We start from the raw sequence: 6,119 nt of genomic DNA on the forward strand, positions 1-6,119 counted from the left end.
GTTGCTGTTGTAATGCAAGGAATTTGAGCCTTGTCTCCTCTTCTTTTCTAGGGTGTTTTACACTGAATAGATGTAAAAATAAATCCTATTTTGCAAAAAGCCTTTTTGTGTTTTGCTTTTCCAAAAGGCTTCAGGTATAGCATTAAAAGGCAGGAAAATAAATTAAGGGGGGGAGGGGGGAGGGGGAGGGAATGTGACTGTGCTGTCACACTAGCTCACAGTAAATCATCAAATACAGCTGCAGCCAAAGAGGCCCTTAACAAGAAAAAAAGACTATTGGGAGGGGTTTGAGGTGCTAGGAGCTAAACGTAAAATGACATAAATACGTGTCAGAGCAGGGCTGTGTGCCTTATGTGCATGTGTGTTTATCACAACTGTGCACAGGTCATGTTTGGGCTTGCCCCAGGATAGCATTCTGAGCAAGCGCTGTAGAGGTGTGTTAGCATGCATGCTCATGAAGCGTGTAGCCGTGTATGTGACAGGTGTGCTCAGTGCATGTTTGGGCTTGTCTCAGGTGTGTCCTGGTTTTCACGGTCTGATAAAAGGAGACTCTGCAGGCGGTCGTGAATTTCAGCCGTTTAAAGCCTAGCCACCATTTAATAATAACATGGATCCCTCAGAAGGGCTTAATAAAGGAGATGCTAACCTTTCTACATCATGGGGCAAGTCAAGACCTCTTTTGACAGATTGCAGTAAAGCATGTTGTTTTATTTATGATAAAGAATTGAGTTACTTCAGACCTATTTTGTTTGGATGCTGCCTACCTTGTTGTAATGTACATGATGGGCAATGGGGAGATGCGGATGGACTCGACAATACTTACCAGACAGCCTGTGAAATGGTGAAGAGATGGTCTTTATCTCCTGTCCAAGGAACTGGTAGGAGTAAGTAAACTTTTTTTATGCATTCAGCAGTAAATACATGATGATGCTGATAGCCCAGTGATAGGTAATGATTTAATACATTTTACAGGTCCTGTTCCGGGCTATGGCCCTAACATCAATCCCTTCTTAATAAAATACATCTCAAGTGATGAAGAGTCTGCAGACCCCTGTGGAGGTAATCTAGGAATACATCATGTTTTTTACTTTACCTACTAATAATAAAGATTATGGTAATGTTGATAATTTTATATATTAAGCAGTAAAATACTTGCTGGTGGCTGCAGTACAGTAATAGGTTATGTTTTTATATTTATGCAGACTGTTCTGGATATAACTGTGACATGGATGTATCATTTTTAAGATATATCTCAAGTGATGAGGAATCTACAGATGTCTTTGGCAGTGATCTGTACCCTACAAAGTGTATTTGCAGCATACTTACTGATGATGATAACGATGATGCTCTGAAGCCATCATAGAGGCCCTTTTGTCTGCCCTGTGAATTAAAAACAGGGTGAGCACCCAGAAAGTTACAGACAGATGCAGGGAAAGAGTTCTTAAATAAGCCTCTGAAGAAGCTTTTAACACGTTATGGCATACACCATTTTGTCACACATAGTGAGAGTAAAGTGGCTGTTATAGAGAGGTTTAATCGCACTCTGAAAAATAAACTCTGGAGATATTTTACAGCTAAAAATACAGTTATGTAGATATTTTATCACCTCTCCTTCAGGGCTACAATAGCACTTACCATCGCAGCATCCAGGCTGCTCCAAATACCGTAAATCTATCTAACAAAAGAGATGTGTGGACAAGACTGTATGGAAAAATCCTAAAATCTACCAGAAAGTTAAAAAGTCTCAAGGTGGGTGACCACGTTAGGATAACACCGCCTTTCCCAGTGACATTGTGAAGTTTTTAGAGCCGCAAGCTAAGAAGTACACATTTCATCCACTTCAACTGCAACATCCCCAGGCAATAACCTGCAGCCAGCACTGTGTGTTTTTTCTACTTAAGTGTTTTAAATGGTTACTTTACGAAGATGTTTTAAAGCTGTACTCTGAAAACGATGTCAAAAATGATCAAATGGTGAAGCATTTTGTAGTAAATATGATGCAGGGAAGGAGTCCTGGAACATGTAGCAGTTATCAATGTATGCAAACATGTATGGCCTGTTATAAAATAAACACAAAACGTTAAACTCATTGCCTATTTTACAGTGTTTTTATTCATTTACAATTGGAGCCAGTCACCAAACTTTAGAACAGTTTTAGGAGTTGACATACTATAGGCATCTCAACAGGTGCAGATGTAACAGAGGGAGGTTTAGTAACACTTACAACCTTAAAACTCCCAGCCTCTTTCAGCTTTTCTCGTTGCTCTTTAACAGAGTTAGACCCCAGCAATACTGTTGGAACATTCATCTCTGCCATAGCACTCATAAATGCGTTCCAGCCTTTAGGATAGTGTTTCACAGTATGTGCTCGGTGTTGAGAAGCCCCTTTGACTAGGTCTACAATGTTAGTTCCAAGAACTGGGGTCTCCTTGTATAAAACCATACCATGTTCATCCCAGTCCAAGATGTCCCGATGCTGTCTCATTTTTGTTCAACAAAAGTTCAGCATTTTTCTTGTAACATGTGCTCACCCCATCTAATATCTCCTGTTTTGTTGGGTCATACGGTGGGGGATGCAGAGATGGTTCCAGTAACGCGGGGAGCTGTCTAAAGTCTTCTGGGAGATGAATAAGATTCAGAGTGTCCTTCTGAGACTCATTTTGTCTGAACAGCCTTAGAAACCACTGCAGAACCGAATTGTAGAGCTTTATCTTGATGTCCTCACTTAGATCCAATCTCTGAAGAATGGACCACATGTCACCATCCAACTGGCTAGGTGCAGTAGTCCCTATCGTAGGAGTCCTGTCTTGTAACTGCTCCATCTGATGACGTGACACCAAATATATTTTCTCGGCATGCTTCATGTTACCTGACTAATAGGTTAGTCAGCAGCCCCTAGTAATGGACTGATAGACCCCCCCTGACTGAAGAATAATCTGTTTCTTCTTTTTGAGTGAGAGTTTTCTATCACTCAGCTTTTTAATACAGTCTTTCTTTCTCTTTAAATTCTGGTATTATGAAGGCTTCAGAGGCAGGTTACCTTTTAAAGTATTCAGGGCTATTTCAGCTTGGCTAGTCAGGGCTGCGTACCACCTGCCACTCATTAATGTACCACAAGTGGTACGCGTACCACCGGTTGAAAAGCCCTGCCCTAAACCATCCCCATCCTGGGAGCCAACTGGTAACGAATGAGAATATACTACTGAAGACTCCCATACAGCATCAGTGAAAATCTCCAGATCCTTAGGGCGATTCTTGATTCCTCCTTCCATGAGATGGATGGTGTGACTAATATTAACTTGATAATCAGTGAAAAAAATCTGAGTGGACCAAATCACACACCGCTCCTTTTGCTGCTAGTGCCATATCTAATGTTTAGCAATTCTGCAACACTACTTCCCTTATTTCTCCCTGTTCCTTATTGAATTGTGTAAATGCCTGTCCAGTCACCTAATTCTATAATAAATTTACAATTCAAACCAACCCCCATAGCTGGGATTATTGCTCATGCAATGGCATTTCCTAGGCCATGAGGTACAGGATGGTGTTCAATACGTTCTTTATGCTCAAGGTGGTCTTCGTCCCGTCGATTGTGGATGCGGAAGTTCCAATCATGTCAGATGATACAAACTGAGGAAAAGATCATTCCTACAGTACATGTACCTGACCAGTAAGCTAGCAAAGACTTGTAGGCAAACAGACCACAAAGGAACCACCAATCCGGGTGGTTAGTCAGATAAACGTTTTGTTTGCCTTCTAACCCCTCAGGCATAGAAGCTCTGACACCAGACATATAAGCTATAAGTCCTATTGCTGCAAACAGACTACAAAGAGCAGAGGGGTCCTTTTTGTAGTCAAGACCAAAGGTCTGATGACATTTATGCCCTCCATCCCACATGCTAGTACTCACCTTCCATGTGACCATGCAAGGTGCATAAATCCCTAACTTATATCTGGAAGAAGAAGTAAAATGACTAAGGCAAGCTGCTGCAGGGTGCTGTATAGTTGAGCAATCTGCAGCTTTCCTGCCCCCAAACCCAGGGAGTGCCCAGCCCCTTGTGACAATGATCATGCTGAACATAGAGGCTTCCAGAGGTGTAGCTTCCATAACCAATCCATGGGTACCAGTTGGGGTTATGTGGGTGGAAATCCAACAGTCCATTACATTCAAGAGTTTAACCCAAGCCGGTGCATTCTGCATATGGGTGTTGGGAACTACTCTGCCCCTCCATGTTACTAGGAAAGATGGGGAAGGATGTCTGTAGCTCCTTATGCTTTTCAGGCATGAACTTAGGTCCAGCATCAGTGTTTTGGGGAGCATCTGGCTGAAATCCTAGAGCTATCTTTTCAGGTTAGGATACTCAAGAAGCGGCTTTTGGGTTTTCCTGTCCAGTGTTTGGACTCTCCCAACCATGGGTAAGAAGAAACCGTCCTTGCCAACATATAGTGGGGGGGGGGCACGGGTTATGGCAAAGCAACAGGAGAGTTCATGCTTGGAGGGTGTGTCAGATTGTACAATCTGACCCATCCCAGTCCACAGCAGCTGTCCCCATAGTCATGTCACATACCTTGACCATGACCAGAACCTGACCACGAACTTGACCACTCTTTCCATAACCCACCCACCCCCTGTAAGGGAAGAGCAAGCTCCACAGAAGAAAGAAGGAAGAAAGAGAAACTCAGAGTATGAAGAGGAAAACAACATAGTGTAACAGAAAAGAAATGAACAATTCAAACAAAGTACAAGATGGAAACCAAGGCAGAGAGGAGCAACATCTGCGACACAAGTAAGCAGGGAGCTGGTGAGAGAAAATAGCCGGAGAAGAAGCCCGGAAGGCACAAGTATTGCAGCGATCAAAATGTCCTGGCATTCAGGTCAACATAGTCCGTGAAACAAATGCTCCAGCCCAAGGTCAGCCTCAGCACCAGGGGCAACAGTCCAAGCAACTCAGTGGTCCTTAGCATTGGGCGGTGGGGAAGAAGAGCGAAGGCAGGTGTGATGAATCCAAGTACGAATCCCAACTGCTGTGTGAGTAGCAAGAACAATGAAGGAGCCTTTCCAGCATTCAGCCAAAGGGCCAGAATCAGACCAGGATGTGACAAGCACCCAACCACCAGGAAGGAAAGGACGGAGTGGATGATCCAATCCTGGATAATGGAGGGCCTGAACAGCTTGAGAAATGGAAGAAACATTACAAGCAAGAGAGTGCATATATTCCCTGAGGGCCTTGTCTCCAAAAAGAGAAGAGAGAGAAGGAAGAATAGTAAAGAAAGGGCCAACCATACATGATCTCAAAGGGGAACAGGCCTTTTCCACGTGTGCCGAAGATTGGGGCCTGTAGGCCGAAAGAAGCTGCCAAGCAATACCTAGGGCCTGAGACACCTGCTGGGTAATGTCAGAGATAAAGTGGGGTCCATCGTCAGAGCCAATGCCTTGGTATGGGAAGGAAAAACGTGGAATAATTTCCTTCAGGAGGGCCTTAACCACCTCACGTGCCTTGTTAGTATGACAGGGAAAGGCCTCATTCTATCCAGAGAAAGCACCCACAAAAACTTACAAGTACCTAAAACCCAGCGTCCATGGCAACCCAGTAAAATCAACTTCCCAAAAACTAGCAGGAGCCTGGCCAGCCCCAAGCCTCCCCAAGGGGAACTTAATAATTTCCACAGGATTATTACATCGACAAATCACACATTGCTTGATCATTGTGAGGGCCTTGTTATAGATCCGAGCACAAATATAGTCCTATATAACAGGGCTTTTCAACCAGTGGTACATGTACCACTTGTGGTACATTAATGAGTGGCAGGTGGTACGCAGCCCTGCCTAGCCAAGTGTAGTGGGGGAGGGAAAGAGCCAGCACAGGCAAGGACTTACAGTGAGAGAGTCCTCTGGAGCTGCAAAGGCCCCAGGCTCACTTCTGGCTCACCCTCCCCCATGAGAAAGGAGGAGGGGGGTGGAGAAAGGAGAGGCTATAAAAGGAGGCAGTCTGGGCAGGAGAGGGAGAGAGAGAGAAAGCAGCAGCCTTGGGAGGAGGTGGAGTCAGCTGCACAGAAGAAGAAGAAGAAGAAGAAGAAGAAGAAGAAGAAGAAGGAGGAGGAGGAGGAGGAGGAGGAGG

General features: G+C 44.2%; 1 long non-coding RNA gene across 1 annotated transcript; it reads left to right on the plus strand.

The window, feature by feature from the left end:
* Window positions 1–860: 860 nt before the first annotated feature.
* On the plus strand, window positions 861–2,061 carry LOC107298787. Its single transcript, XR_001549163.1, has 3 exons — window positions 861–884; window positions 973–1,059; window positions 1,203–2,061. It is a non-coding gene; the product is annotated as an uncharacterized LOC107298787 (long non-coding RNA).
* The last annotated feature ends 4,058 nt before the right edge of the window (window positions 2,062–6,119 follow it).

The sequence above is a fragment of the Protobothrops mucrosquamatus genome, unplaced genomic scaffold (genome assembly GCF_001527695.2).
Source record: "Protobothrops mucrosquamatus isolate PMUCROS unplaced genomic scaffold, P.Mucros_1.0 scaffold4279, whole genome shotgun sequence".
Lineage (NCBI taxonomy): Eukaryota > Metazoa > Chordata > Lepidosauria > Squamata > Viperidae > Protobothrops > Protobothrops mucrosquamatus.